At 53.1% G+C, this 15,543-nt stretch overlaps 3 non-coding genes across 3 annotated transcripts; all 3 read right to left on the reverse strand.

The window, feature by feature from the left end:
• Window positions 1–6,737: 6,737 nt before the first annotated feature.
• Window positions 6,738–6,810, reverse strand: trnat-agu (transfer RNA threonine (anticodon AGU)). The gene has a single exon. It is a non-coding gene; the product is annotated as a tRNA-Thr (tRNA).
• Window positions 6,811–7,521: 711 nt separating this feature from the next.
• Window positions 7,522–7,594, reverse strand: trnai-aau (transfer RNA isoleucine (anticodon AAU)). The gene has a single exon. It is a non-coding gene; the product is annotated as a tRNA-Ile (tRNA).
• A 2,312-nt stretch (window positions 7,595–9,906) lies between these two features.
• Window positions 9,907–9,979, reverse strand: trnat-agu (transfer RNA threonine (anticodon AGU)). The gene has a single exon. It is a non-coding gene; the product is annotated as a tRNA-Thr (tRNA).
• Between the last annotated feature and the right edge of the window lie 5,564 nt (window positions 9,980–15,543).

The raw sequence follows: 15,543 nt of genomic DNA on the forward strand, positions 1-15,543 counted from the left end.
AAGATGGTTTACATCCAACCATGGGAAAGCTGGATGCAATTAGGAATGCACCCACTCCCAGGGTGTGGCAAAGGCTACATATTGATTTTGCTGAGTTAGAAGGACAACAATTGTTCATTGTGATTGATAGCCATTCGAAGTGGGTTGAGGTGTTTCCAATGTGGAAAATAACAACAAGTAAAACAGTGGACATTTTACGAAAATTATTTTCTTCATTTGGCCTCCCTGAAGAAATTGTTTCAGATACTGGACCACAATTTCGTTCAGAAGAATTTGCACAGTTCACGAGCAAAAATGGTGTGAAACATACCAAGGTTCCACCATACCATCCTGCTTCGAATGGTGCAGCAGAGCGCACTGTACAAATTGTAAAACGTGTCCTCACAAAACAAATGTTAGATCCAAATCCAAGGAAACGACAATTGTCATTGGATCACAAATTGGTTAATTTTTTGATTCCATATTGAAATACTCCTCATACAACTACTGGTAGAACACCAGCAGAGTTGTTTCTCAAACAACAGCCACGAACCAGATTCTCGTTGTTAAAGCCAAATTTGGCACAGTCCGTAGAAGAGACACAATTAAGACAGAAAGAGAACCATGATAGAGGTAGAGTAAAAGAGAGAAGTGTGAAATTGAACCAGAAGGTGAGAGTGAAGAACCATCACCATAAATGTTTAAAGTGGTTACCAGGAAGAGTGATGAAGATATGTGGTCCGCGCACATATTTGGTAAGGATGTTTGATAATGGACAGGTTAGGTTTGTTCATATTGATCATATTTTACCGACAGACATGGAAGGAGTTGAAGGTGGGAATGATTCAATTATTTCTGACTCATCAGATAGTTCTGATACACCAGGAGCAAATCCTAAATCCAATGTACTGGAAACAAATCCAGGAGAGAATCAGAATGAAAGTCTGAGTCCGAGTCAGGAAAACAAAGAGCCTGAAGTTAGAGTGAGTTCAAATGAAAATCAAGGAAATTCCGTGAGGAAAACGTTCTTCAGGATGAGCCTCGAATGAGTGTGAAATCGACACCATGTTTGGAAGGTTCTGTTCAAGAGCGAAGAAATCCTCTTCGAAACAGAAAACAAGTGGTAAAGTTAAATTTGTAAATATGGAAAAAAGAATAAGTTTATATCCTGTGTTATGTATAAACATGAAAGTTATGTATGATGTTTGTTATAATAACTTCTTCATTGAGGAGGGAGAAGTGCAATGTCTGTAAGCTTGTAATGTTTATAGCTCCACTCTGTGGATGTGGACGTATTGTGTACTGCAACTGCATAGTTAATAATAAACAGAACCAGGCAGATTTCCGGAGGCTTCCGAGAGAGCTGCCTGCCATGTTGGAAGCTGTGTGTGCTTATGCTCTGTGAATATATCACAGTGAGATAGCGGAAAAGGGAGAGAGGGGTAAAAAGATGTAAAATGGCAAAGGCAGATGGAGAGACAATGTAAGCGAGACGAGAACTTGCAGTTCCATGGTCGGTCTCGGAGCTGTTTAATATTTATAATTAAAGCCCTTGTTAATTGACAGTGAACTTAAATATTGAGCTACTTTAGAATAGGCCCCAGGGAGCTTTGAACTCATAACCCCTGGTTTACTAGACCAGTGCTCTAACCCCTGAGCTATGGAACCACCTGCTCTGGGTTGTGGGTCATTCCCCAGTCAGTGCTGTGTGTTTGAAGAATGAGGAGGTGTCAGTGAAACGCTCAGATTGTGTCTCATCCCCCAGACTCCTGCCTCAGTCTCTTCAATATTCGCCTCTCAACATCGATATATCGGGTCTTTCACGTAGTAAAACATCCCAAGGCAACTCAGTCACACTCTGTCCCAATCTCTCAGTCTCTCTGTCGCTCACTATATCTCTCTTACGCTCTCTCTCTGTCTCTCCATCACTTTCTCTCTGTCGCTCTCTGTCTCTCGAGCTGGAAGGAGTTAGAGAGAGGCAAGGGGAAAGTCAGAAGGGAAAGGAGAGAGAGAGAGAGAGGGAGGAGAGAGATTGAGGAGTGAGTGGAGAGAGAGGAGCGGAGAGTGGGGAAGGGGAGAAAGCGGGGGAAAGGGACAGGGAAGGGGAGAGAGAGAGAGAGAGAGAAGGAGAGAGAGAGGAGTGTGTCAGTAGTTGTCATGACATCGACAGTCCACGAGGTGAGTGTCTATTAGAGGAAGAGAGAGGGAAGGCGAGAGTGAGGGGAAGGAGTGAGAGAGAGGGAAGGGGAGAGTGAGGGGAAGGAGTGAGAGAGAGGGAAGGGGAGAGTGAGGGGAAAGAGTGAGAGAGAGGGAAGGCGAGAGTGAGGGGAAGGAGTGAGAGAGAGGGAAGGGGAGAGTGAGGGGAAGGAGTGAGAGAGAGGGAAGGGGAGAGTGAGGGGAAAGAGTGAGAGAGAGGGAAGGGGAGAGTGAGGGGAAGGAGTGAGAGAGAGGGGAGGGGAGAGTGAGGGGAAGGAGTGAGAGAGAGGGAAGGGGAGAGTGAGGGGAAGGAGTGAGAGAGAGACGGGGAAGAGGAGAGACAGAGGGAACAACAACAATAATGTATATTTATATAGCGCCTTTAACGTAGTGAAACGTCCCAAGGTGCTCCACAGGAGGATTATGGGATAAAAATTTGACACCGAGCCACAAAAGTAGAAATTAGCTCAGGTGAAGAGGTTGGTTTTAAGGAGCGTCTTGAAGGAGGAAAGAGAGGTAGAGAGGCGGAGAGGTTTAGGGAGGGAGTTCCAGAGCTTGGGGCCCAGGCAACAGAAGGCCCGGCCATCGATGGTGGAGCGATTATAATCAGGGATAGTCAGGAGGGCAGAATTCGAGGAGTGCAGACATCTCGGGGGGTTGTGGGTCTGGAGGAGATTACAGAGATAGGGAGGGGTGTAGGGGCTGGAGGAGGTTACAGAGATAGGGAGGGGTTGTGGGGCTGGAGGAGGTTACAGAGATAGGGAGGGGCGAGGGGCTGGAGGAGGTTACAGAGATAGGGAGAGGTGTAGGGGCTGGAGGAAGTTACACAGATACGGAGGCTTGTGGGGCCGGAGGAGATTACAGAGATAGGGAGGGGTGTAGGGGCTGGAGGAGGTTACAGAGATAGGGAGAGGTGTAGGGCTGGACGGGGTGACAGAGATAGGGAGGGGTGTAGGGGCTGGAAGAGGTTACAGAGATAGGGAGGGGTGTAGGGGCTGGAGGAGGTTACAGAGATCTCGGGGGGTTGTGGGGCTGGAGGAGGTTACAGGGATAGGGAGGGGCGAGGGGCTGGAGGAGGTTACAGAGATAGGGAGAGGTGTAGGGGCTGGAGGAAGTTACACAGATACGGAGGCTTGTGGGGCCGGAGGAGATTACAGAGATAGGGAGGGGTGTAGGGGCTGGAGGAGGTTACAGAGATAGGGAGGGGTGTAGGGGCTGGAGGTTACAGAGATAGGGAGGGGTGTAGGGGCTGGAGGAGATTACAGAGATAGGGAGGGGTGTAGGGGCCATGGAGAGATTTGTAAACAAGGATGAGAATTTTGAAATCGAGGCGTTGCATTACCGGGAGTCAATGTAGGTCAGTGAGCACAGGGGGTGATGGGTGAGCGGGACTGGGTGCGAGTTAGGACACGGGGTCAGTGAGCACAGTGGGTGATGGGTGAGTGGGACTCGGTGCGAGTTAGGACACGGGGGTAGTGAGCACAGGGGGTGATGGGTGAGTGGGACTCGGTGTGAGTTAGGACACGGGGGCAGTGAGCACAGGGGGTGATGGGTGAGCGGGACTCGGTGCGAGTTAGGACACGGGGCAGTGAGCACAGGGGGTGATGGGTGAGCGGGACTGGGTGCGAGTTAGGACACGGGTCAGTGAGCACAGGGGGTGATGGGTGAGTGGGACTGGGTGCGAGTTAGGACACGGGGCAGTGAGCACAGGGGGTGATGGGTGAGCGGGACTGGGTGTGAGTTAGGACACGGGTCAATGAGCACAGGGGGTGATGGGTGAGTGGGACTGGGTGCGAGTTAGAACACGGGGCAGCGAGCACAGGGGGTGATGGGTGAGTGGGACTGGGTGTGAGTTAATACACGGGGTCAGTGAGCACAGGGGGTGATGGGTGAGCGGGACTCGGTGCGAGTTAGGACACAGGACAGTGAGCACAGGGGGTGATGGGTGAGTGGGACGAGGTGCGAGTTAGGACACGGGGCAGTGAGCACAGGGGGTGATGGGTGAGTGGGACTCGGTGCGAGTTAGGACACGGGGCAGTGAGCACAGAGGGTGATGGGTGAGTGGGACTCGGTGCGAGTTAGGACACGGGGCAATGAGCACAGGGCTGATGGGAGGGCGGGACTCGGTGCGCGTTAGGACACGGGAGTGAGCACAGGTGGTGATGGGTGAGCGGGACTGGGTGCGAGTTAGGACATGGGGTCAGCGAGAACAGGGGGTGATGGGTGAGTGGGACTGGGTGCGAGTTAGGACATGGGGTCAGCGAGAACAGGGGGTGATGGGTGAGTGGGACTGGGTGCGAGTTAGGACATGGGGTCAGCGAGAACAGGGGGTGATGGGTGAGTGGGACTGGGTGCGAGTTAGGACACGGGGGCAGTGAGCACAGAGGGTGATGGGTGAGTGGGACTGGGTGCGAGTTAGGACACGGGGGCAGTGAGCACAGAGGGTGATGGGTGAGCGGGGATGGGTGTGAGTTAGGACACGGGGCAGTGAGCACAGGGGGTGATGGGTGAGTGGGACTGGGTGTGAGTTAGGACACGGGGCAGTGAGCACAGGGGGTGATGGGTGAGTGGGAATCGGTGCGAGTTAGGACACGGGGCAGTGAGCACAGGGGGTGATGGGTGAGTGGGACTCGGTGTGAGTTAGGACACGGGGCAGTGAGCACAGGGGGTGATGGGTGAGTGGGACTCGGTGTGAGTTAGGACATGGTGCAGCCGAGTTTTGGATCACCTCTAGTTTACGACGGGTAGAATGTGGGAAGGAGTGAGAGAGAGAATCAGTGAATCATAAACATTTACAGCACGGGAGGAGGCCATTCCGGCCCATCGTGTCCACACCGGCCGACCAAGAGCTACCCAGCCTAATCCCACTTTCCAGCTCTCGGTCCGTAGCCCTGTAGGTTATGACACTCCAAGTGCACATCCAAGTACTTTTTAAATGTGGTGAGGGTTTCTGCCTCTACCACCCTTTCAGGCCGTGAGTTCCAGACCCCCACCACCCTCTGGGTGAAGACATTTCCCCTCAAATCCCCTCTAAACCTCCCCCCAATTACTTTAAAATCTGTGCCCCCTGGTTATTGACCCCCTCTGCTAAGGGAAATAGGTCCTTCCTATCCACTCTATCCAGGCCCCTCATAATTTTATACACCTCAATTAAATCTCCCCTCAGCCTCCTCTGTTCCCAGGAAAACAACTGCAGCCTATCCAATCTTTCCTCATGGCTAAAGTTTTCCAGTCCCGGCAACATCCTGGTAAATCTCCTCTGCACCCTCTCCAGTGCAATCACATCCTTCCTGTAATGTGGTGACCAGAACTGCACGCAGTACTCCAGCTGTGGCCTAACCAGTGTTGTGTACAGTTCGAGCGTAACCACAGGGCGGGGGTAAGGTGTGCATTTCATAAATTTGGTGACTTTACAGAGTGCCCTCCGAGGGTCAAACAGATGTGGCCGTGGGATTCATTATTTGTGGAAAATCCCAACTGGATCATCTTGTGTCCATTGCCGCATCTTGAGCCTAAAACCAGCGAAGGCAGGAACTGGGAAATGTCAGGATATCGCAGGAAGGATGTGATTGCACTGGAGAGGGTGCAGAGGAGATTTACCAGGATGTTGGCGGGACTGGAGAATTTTAGCCACGAGGAAAGATTGGATCGGCTGGGGTTGTTTTCTTTGGAACAGAGGAGGCTGAGGGGAGACCTCCATTCCTTCACCCAGAGGGTGGTGGGGGTCTGGAACTCACGGCCTGAAAGGGTGGTAGAGGCAGAAAGCCTCACCACATTTAAAAGGTACTTGGATGTGCACTTGTAGTGCCGTAAGCTACAGGGCTACGGACCGAGAGCTGGAAAGTGGGATCAGGCTGGGATCATATCATCATCATCGGCAGTCCCTCGGAATCGAGGAAGACTTGCTCCCACTCGAAACATGAGTCCTGAGGTGACTGAACAGTCCAATAGGGGAACCACAGTCCCTGTCACAGGTGGGACAGATAGACGTTGAGGGAAGGGGAGGGTGGGACTGGTTTGCCGCACGCTCCTTCCGCTGCCTGCGCTTGGTCTCTGCACGCTCTCGGCGACGAGACTCGAGGTGCTCAGCGCCCTCCCGGATGCACTTCCTCCACTCCGAGCGGACTGGTCTTTGGCCAGGGTCTCCCAGGTGTCGGTGGGGATGTTGCACTTTATCAGGGAGGCTTTGAGGGTGTCCCTGTAACGTTTCCTCTGCCCACCTTTGGCTCGCTTGCCGTGAAGGAGTTCCGAGTAGAGCGCTTGCTTTGGGAGTCTCGTGTCTGGGACATGCGGACAATGTGGCCCTGCCCAGCAGATAGCTCTTGGTCGGCTGGTGCGGACACGATGGGCCGAAATGGTCTCCTTCCCTGCTGTAAGTTTCTATGAGTCGATGATATATCGGTGTCTCTGAGACTGGATGTGGAAAAGGTGGGATACAGACTGGGGGTGGGAAGTGAAAGTGCTGTGGGCAGATTGTAAAGTGCGGAGTGAGTGGTTCCTGTTGGTGGTGTCGGCCTGTCGTTGATTGACGGTCAATTCAGTAACAGAAGCCAAAATTGAGTAGGCCCCAGTGAGATTTGAACCCACAACCCCTGGTTTACTAAATCAATGCTCTAACCCCTGAGCTATGGAGCCACCTGCCCTGGGCTGTGGGTCATTCCCCAGTTAGTGCTGTGTGTTTGAAGAATGAGGAGGGGTCAGTGAAACACTCAGATTGTGTCTCATCCCCCAGACTCCTTCCTCCGTCTCTTCAATATTCACCTCTCAACATCGATATATCGGGTCTTTCACGTAGTAAAACATCCCAAGGCAACTCAGTCACACTCTACCCCAATCTCTCTGTCTCTCTGTCTCTCTCTTTCTGTCATGTATGTATGCTTGGGGTTACTAGCCAGCAGGTGGGGCCACTGTCGGAGGTCATTGGGCTGTACACACGTGTGTACGGCCCAGGTATAAAAGGCCAGCCATCTTGTAATGTAATCACTTTGGGCCCTAATAAAGTAGAGCCAGGTGTGTACCTGTTCAGAGTTTACAGTAATCTGTCTGTTGAGTTATTGCACACACAACACTTTCTCACTCTCTCTGTCTCTCTCACACACTTTCACTTTCTCTCTGTGTGTCTCTCGAGGGGGAACGGGAGAGAGGGGAATAAGTGAGAGACGGGGAAAGCGAGATAGCAGGACAGGAAGAGAGGGGTAAAAAGATGCAGAACGGGTCGTGATGGGGAAGGGAGAGAGAGAGAGATGAGAACCTGTTGTTCCAGGGTCGGTCTCGGAGCTTTTTAATATTGATAATTAAAACCCTTGTTAATTGACGGCAAATTTAAATACAAAACTAATTTTGAATCGGCCCCAGTGAGATTTGAACTCATGACCCCTGGTTTATTAGACCAGTGCTCTAACCCCTGAGCTATGGAGCAAACTGCTTTGGGAAATATAGGGGAAGGAGCAGGAAAGAGAGGGGAAGGTAAAAGAGAGAGTGGAATTCGTGAGAGAGAGAGGGAAGGAGTGAGAGAGGGAGGGGAAGGGGAGAGAGAGTGGGGGAAGGAGTGAGAGAGAGGGGGAAGGGGAGAGAGTGGGGGAAGGAGTGAGAGAGTGGGGGAAGGAGTGAGAGAGGGAGGGGAAGGGGAGAGAGAGTGGGGGAAGGAGTGAGCGAGAGGGGGAAGAAGTGAGAGAGAGGGGGAAGGGGAGAGAGTGGGGGAAGGAGTGAGAGAGAGGTGAAGGAGTGAGAGAGAGGGGGAAGGAGTGAGAGAGAGGGGGAGGGGTGAGAGAGGGGGAAGGAGTGAGAGAGAGGGTGAGGGGAGAGAGAGGGGGGAAGGAGCGAGAGAGAGGGAAAGGGGAGACAGTGGGGGAAGGAGTGAGAGAGAGAGGGAAGGAGTGAGAGAGAGGGGGAGGGGAGAGAGATAGGGGAAGCAGTGAGAGAGTTGGGAAGGAGTGAGAGAGAGGGGAAGGGGAGAGAGAGGGGGAAAGGAGTGAGAGAGAGCGGAAGGGGAGAGAGTGGTGGAAGGAGCGAGAGAGAGGGGAAGGGGAGAGAGTGGGGGAAGGAGTGAGAGAAAGAGGGAAGGAGTGAGAGAGAGGGGGAGGGGAGAGAGATAGGGGAAGGAGTGAGAGAGGGGGGAAGGAGTGAGAGAGAGGGGAAGGGGAGACCGAGAGGGAAGGAGTGAGAGAGAGAGGAAGGGGAGAGAGTGGTGGAAGGATCGAGAGAGAGGGGAAGGGGAGAGAAAGGGGAAAGGAGTGAGAGAGAGGGGGAAGGAGTGAGAGAGAGGGGGAGAGAGTGAGAGAGAGGGGAAGGGGAGAGAGTGGGGGAAGGAGTGAGAGAGAGGGGAAGGGGAGAGAGATAGGGGAAGCAGTGAGAGAGGGGGAAGGAGTGAGAGAGAGGGGAAGGGGAGAGAGGGAAGTGACAGAGAGAGAAAGGAAGTGGAGAGAGAGGGAGAAGTGGAGAATCTGAAAAGAAAGGGAAGAGAAAGCGAGAGAGCGGACGGAAGGGAAGGGAGAGGGAAAGGGAGAGTGAAACGGCAATGGGGTAAGCGGAGAGAAGGGGGAGAGATTGGGTAGTGGAGAGAGGGGGAGGGGAGAGAGAGGGAAGTTAGAGGAGGAAGGAGAGAGAGGAGAAGGAGTGAGAGAATGAAAGCAGAGAGGGAAGGGGAGAGAGGGGAAGTAGAGAGTGAGAGAGGGGAAGGGGAGAGAGAGAGTGGGGAAGGAGAGGTAAAGAGAGGGGAAGGGAAAAGGGAAAGTTGGGAATGTGAAAGAGCAGGAGGGGAAGGGGAGAGATAGAGAGGGGAAGGAGTGGGAAAGAGAGGGGAAGGGGAAAGAGAGAGTGGAATAAGTGAGAGAGAGGGGGAAGGAGTGATAGAGGGGGAAGGGGAAAAAGCGGGTGGTGAAGGGGAGAGAGAGGGAGAAGGGGGAAATCTGAAAAGAAATGGAAAAAAGAGAGAGAGAGAGAGGAGGAAGGGCTGGGAGGGGACGAAAGAGAGGGAGGAAGGAGAGGGAAGCGGAGAGTGAAAAGGAGAGACAGTGAGGGGAGAGGGTTAGAGAGGGGAATGAGTGAGTGTCATGTCTGTAAGCTTGTAATGTTTGTCGCTCCACACTGTGGATGTGGACATATTGTGTACTGCAACTGCAGAGTTAATAATGAAACAGAACCAGGCAGATTTCCGGAGGCTTCCGAGAGAGCTGCCTGCCTTGTTAGGAGCTGTGTGTGTTGTGCTCTGTGAATATATCACAGTGAGAGACGGGGAAAGCGAGATAGTGGGAAAGGGAGAGAGGTAGGAAGGAGTGAGAGAGAGTTGGAAGGGGAGACAGGGAGGAAGAGAGAGTGGAAGGGGAGAGAGAGAGGGGGAGGGGAAAGAGAGGGAGGGGACAGAGAGAGGGGGAAGGAGAGAGATAGAGAGAGAGGAAAGGAGTGAGAGAGGGGAATAGGAGAGAGCGGAAGGGGAGAGAAAGAGATGGAAGGCGAGAGAGGGAGGGGAAGGGGAGAGAGAGAAAGGAAGGGGAGAGAGAGGGAGAATGGGAGAATCTGCAAAAAAGGGAAAAGAGAGATAGAGGAGGGAGGGGAGAGAAATGGGAATGTGAGACGGGAAAAGCGAGATAGCGGAAAAAAGATGTCAGGCAGAGAGAGAGAACGTTATAAGAGGAGCCTGTTGTTCCAGGGTCAGTCTCAGAGCTGTTTAACATTTATAATTTAACCTGTTGTTAATTGACACTGTATTTAAATACTGAACTAATTTTGAGTAGGCCCCAGTGAGATTTGAACTCACGACCCCTGGTTTACTTGACCAGTGCTCTAACCCCTGAGCTATGGAACCACCTGCCCTGGGTTGTGGGTCATTCCCCAGTTAGTGCTGTGTGTTTGAAGAATGAGGAGGGGTCAGTGAAACACTCAGATTGTGTCTCATCCCCCAGACTCCTGCCTCCGTCTCTTCAATATTCGCCTCTCAACATCGATATATCGGGTCTTTCACGTAGTAAAACATCCCAAGGCAACTCAGTCACACTCTGCCTCAATCTCTCAGTCTCTCTGTCTCTCTGTGTCTCTGTGTATCTTTCTCAGTCTCTCTCTCTCTGTCTTTCTTTCTCAGTCTCTCTCTCTGTCTCTCGATCACTTTGTCTCTCTGTCTCTCTCTCTCTCACTCACTCACTCTCTCTCTGTTTCTCTCTCTTTCTCAGTCTCTCTCTCTGTCTCTCTATCACTTTCTCTCTGTCGCTCACTGTCTCTCGAGCCGGAAGGGGTTAGAGGGGGGAAGGGGAAAGTCAGAAGGGAAAGGAGAGAGAGAGAGGGGGAGGGGAGAGATTGAGGAGTGAGTGGAGAGAGAGGAGCGGAGAGTGGGAAGGGGAGAAAGCGGGGGAAAGGAACAGGGAGCGGGAAGGAGTGAGTGAGGGGGGAAGGCGAGAGAGAGAGAGAGATGGAGAGAGAGAGGAGCGTGTCAGTAGTTGTTATTACATCGATAGTCCACTAGGTGGGGCTCTATGAGAGGAAGAGAGAGGGAAGGGGAGAGAGAGGGGAAGGAGTGAGAGAGAGGGAAGGGGAGAGTGAGAGGAAGGAGTGAGAGAGAGGGAAGGGGTGAGTGAGGGGAAGGAGTGAGAGAGAGGGAAGGGGAGAGTGAGGGGAAGGAGTGAGAGAGAGACGGGGAAGAGGAGAGACAGAGGGAACACCAACAATAATGTATATTTATATAGCGCCTTTAACATAGTGAAACGTCCCAGGGTGCTCCACAGGAGGATTATGGGATAAAAATTTGACACCGAGCCACAAAAGTAGAAATTAGCGCAGGTGAAGTGGTCGGTTTTAAGGAGAGTCTTGAAGGAGGAAAGAGAGGTAGAGAGGTGGAGAGGTTTAGGGAGGGAGTTCCAGAGCTTGGGGCCCAGGCAACAGAAGGCACGGCCACCGATGGTGGAACGATTATAATCAGGGATGGTCAGGAGGGCAGAATTAGAGGAGTGCAGACATAAGGACATAAGAATTAGGAACAGGAGTAGGCCATCTAGCCCCTTGAACCTGCTCCGCCATTCAATAAGATCATGGCTGATTGTGGGGTGACACAGATAGGGAGGGATGTAGGAGCTGGAAGAGATTACAGAGATAGGGAGGTGTGTGGGAAGTTACAGAGATAGGGAGGGTTGTGGGGCTGGAGGAGGTTACAGAGATAGGGAGGGGTGTAGGGGCTGGAGGAGATTACAGAGAAAGGGAGGGGTGTAGGGGCTGGAGGAGGTTACAGAGATAGGGAGGGGTGTAGGTGCTGGAGGAGGTTACAGAGATAGGGAGGGGTGTAGGTGCTGGTGGAGGTTACAGAGATAGGGAGGGGTGTAGGGGCTGGTGGAGGTTACAGAGATAGGGAGGGGTGTATGTGCTGGAGGAGGTTACAGAGATAGGGAGGGGTGTAGGTGCTGGTGGAGGTTACAGAGATAGGGAGGGGTGTGGGAAGTTACAGAGATAGGGAGGGTTGTGGGGCTGGAGGAGGTTACAGAGATAGGGAGGGGTGTAGGGGCTGGAGGAGATTACAGAGAAAGGGAGGGGTGTAGGGGCTGGTGGAGGTTACAGAGATAGGGAGGGGTGTAGGGGCTGGTGGAGGTTACAGAGATAGGGAGGGGTGTATGTGCTGGAGGAGGTTACAGAGATAGGGAGGGGTGTAGGGGCTGGAGGAGGTTACAGAGATAGGGAGGGGTGTAGGGGCTGGAGGAGGTTACAGATATAGGGAGGGGTGTAGGGGCTGGAGGAGGTTACAGAGATAGGGAGGGGTGTAGGTGCTGGAGGAGGTTCCAGAGATAGGGAGGGGTGTAGGGGCTGGAGGAGGTTCCAGAGATAGGGAGGGGTGTAGGGGCTGGAGGAGGTTACAGAGATAGGGAGGGGTGTAGTGGCTGGAAGAGGTTACAGAGATAGGGAGGGGTGTAGGTGTTGGAGGAGGTTATAGAGATAGGGAGGGGTGTAGACGCTGGAGGAGGTAACAGAGATAGGGAGGGATGTAGTGCTGGAGGAAGTTACAGAGATAGGGAGGGGTGTAGTGCTGGAGGAAGTTACAGAGATAGGGAGGGGTGTAGGTGTTGGAGGAGGTTATAGAGATATGGAGGGGTGTAGACGCTGGAGGAGGTAACAGAGATAGGGAGGGGTGTAGTGCTGGAGGAAGTTACAGAGATAGGGAGGCGCGAGCGTCATGGAGGGATTTGTAAACAAGGATGAGAATTTTGAAATCGAGGCGTTGCTTAACCGGGAGCCAATGTGGGGCAGAGAGCACAGACGGTGATGGGTGAGCGGGACTCGGTGCGAGTTAGGACATGGGGCAGTGAGCACAGTGGGTGATGGGTGACCGGGACTCGGTGCGAGTTAGGACACGGGGCAGTGAGCACAGGGGGTGATGGGTGAGCGGGACTCGGTGCGAGTTAGGACACGGGGCAGTGAGCACAGGGGGTGATGGGTGAGCGGGACTGGGTGTGAGTTAGGACACGGGGGCAGTGAGCACAGGGGGTGATGGGTGAGCGGGACTGGGTGTGAGTTAGGACACGGGGCAGTGAGCACAGGGGATGATGGGTGAGCGGGACTCGGTGCGAGTTAGGACACGGGGCAGTGAGCACAGGGTGTGATGGGTGAGCGGGACTGGGTGCGAGTTCGGACACGGGGCAGCGAGCACAGGGGGTGATGGGTGAGCGGGACTTGGTGTGAGTTAGGACACGGGGCAGGGAGCACAGAGGGTGATCGGTGAGCGGGACTGGGTGTGAGTTAGGAGACGGGGCAGTGAGCACAGTGGGTGATGGGTGAGTGGGACTCGGTGCGAGTTAGGACACGGGGTCAGTCGAGTTTTGGATCACCTCTAGTTTATATTGGGGTAGAATGTGGGAAGAATTGAGAGACAGGGGGAAGGGTAATGAGAGGTGGAGAACGGAAGGGGGAGAGAGAGAGACAGGAAAGGATAGAGAGTGGGTGTGGCAAGGGAGGGGGGAGACGGGCAAAGCGAGATCGCGGGAAAGGGGGTAAAAGATGCAGAATGGGGGTCGGCAGAGAGAGATTTGGATGGAGAGAAAGTGTAATAGAGACGACAACCTGTTGTTCCAGGGTCGGTATCAGAGCAGTTTAATATTTATAATTAAAGCCCTTGTTAATTGACGGTAAATTTAAATATTGAGCTAATTTTGAGTATGCCCCAGTGAAATTTGAACCCACGACCCTGATTTACTAGACCAGTGCTCTAACCCCTGAGCTATGGAACCACCTGCTTTGGGAAACGCAGGGTAAGGAGCAGGAAAGAGAGGGGAAGGGAAAAGAGAGAGTGGAAGGAGTGAGAGAGAGGGGGAAGGGGAAATAGAGGGAGAGGGGAGGGTGGCGATGGAGTGAGTGAGAGAGGATAATGGATGAGAGCGGAAGGGGAGAGTAAGTGATGGAAGGGGAGAGAGGGGAAGGGGAGAGGGGGGAAGGGGAGAGAGATGGGAAGGCAAGAGAGGGAGGAGGCAAGGGAGAGAGAAAGGAAAGGGAGAGAGAGGGAGAACGGGAGACTCTGAAAAGAAAGGGAAAAGAGAGCGAGAGAGGAAGGAGGGGAGGGAGGGAAGTGGAGAGTGAAAAGGTGAGGGGAAGGGGAGAGAGGGTGGAGAGACTGGGTTGGAGAAAGAGACAGAGTGAGCGGAGAGAGGGGGTGAGAGAGTGGATAGCGGAGAGAGAGGGTGAGGCGAGGGAGGGGGAAAGGGGGAGAAGGGAATGAGTGAGAGACGGGAAAGCGATAAAAAGGTGTAGAACGGGTCGTGATGGGGAAGGGAGAGAGAGAGTGTCAGAGACACAAGAAGGAGGAGAGAGGAGTGGACCCTGTTGTTCCAGGGACAGTCTCAGAGTTGTTTAATATTTATAATTGAAGCCCATGTTAATTTAAATACTGAATTAATTTTGAGCAGGCCCCAGTAAGATTTGAACCCACGACCCCTGGTTTACGAGACCAGTGCTCTAACCCCTATGGAGCCACCTGCTCTGGGAAATACAGGGGAAGGAGCAGGAAAGTGAGGGGAAGGGAAAAGAGAGAGTGGCAGGAGTGAGAGAGAGGGGGAAGGGGAGAGAGATCGGAAAGAGAGAGAGGGAGGAGGCAGGGGAGACTCCTGCCTCCGTCTCTTCAATATTCGCCTCTCAACATCGATATATCGGGTCTTTCACGTAGTAAAACATCCCAAGGCAACTCAGTCACACCCTGCCTCAATCTCTCTGTCTCTCTGTCTCATTCTCTCTCTCCCTCTGTCTCTCTCTCTCTCTGTCTCTCTATCACTTTCTCTCTGTCGCTGACTGTCTCTCGAGCCGGAAGGGGTTAGAGAGGGGGAAGGGGAAAGTCAGAAGGGAAAGGAGAGAGAGAGAGAGAGAGGGAGGGGAGAGATTGAGGAGTGAGTGGAGAGAGAGGAGCGGAGAGTGGGAAGGGGAGAAAGCGGGGGAAAGGGACAGGGAGAGGGAAGGAGTGAGTGAGAGGGGGAAGGGGAGAGAGGGAGAGAGAGAGATGGAGAGAGAGAGGAGCGTGTCAGTAGTTGTTATTACATCGATAGTCCACTAGGTGGGGCTCTATTAGAGGAAGAGAGAGGGAAGGGGAGAGTGAGGGGAAGGAGTGAGAGAGAGGGAACGGGAGAGTGAGGGGAAGGAGTGAGAGAGAGGGAAGGGGAGAGTGAGGGGAAGGAGTGAGAGAGAGGGAAGGGGAGAGTGACGGGAAGGAGTGAGAGAGAGGGAAGGGGAGAGTGAGGGGAAGGAGTGAGAGAGAGGGAAGGGGAGAGTGAGGGGAAGGAGTGAGAGAGAGGGAAGGGGAGAGTGAGGGGAAGGAGTGAGAGAGAGACGGGGAAGAGGAGAGTGAGGTGAAGGAGTGAGGGAGAGGGAAGGGGAGAGTGAGGGGAAGGAGTGAGAGAGAGGGAAGGGGAGAGTGAGGGGAAGGAGTGAGAGAGAGACGGGGAAGAGGAGAGACAGAGGGAACACCAACAATAATGTATATTTATATAGCGCCTTTAACGTAGTGAAACGTCCCAAGCTGCTCCACAGGAGGATTATGGGATAAAAATTTGACACCGAGCCACAAAAGTAGAAATTAGCGCAGGTGAAGAGGTCGGTTTTAAGGAGCGTCTTGAAGGAGGAAAGAGAGGTAGAGAGGCGGAGAGGTTTAGGGAGGGAGTTCCAGAGCTTGGGGCTCAGGCAACAGAAGGCCCGGCCACCGATGGTGGAGCGATTATAATCAGGGATAGTCAGAGGGCAGAATTAGAGGAGTGCAGACATCTCGGGGAGTTGTGGGGCCGGAGGGAATTACAGAGATAGGGAGAGATGTAGGGGCTGGAGGAGGTAACAGAGATAGGGAGGGGTGTAGTGCTGGAGGAAGTTATAGAGATAGGGAGGGGTGTAGACGCTGGCGGAGGTAACAGAGATAGGGAGGGG

This window comes from Pristiophorus japonicus, unplaced genomic scaffold (assembly GCF_044704955.1).
Source record: "Pristiophorus japonicus isolate sPriJap1 unplaced genomic scaffold, sPriJap1.hap1 HAP1_SCAFFOLD_1116, whole genome shotgun sequence".
NCBI lineage: Eukaryota > Metazoa > Chordata > Chondrichthyes > Pristiophoridae > Pristiophorus > Pristiophorus japonicus.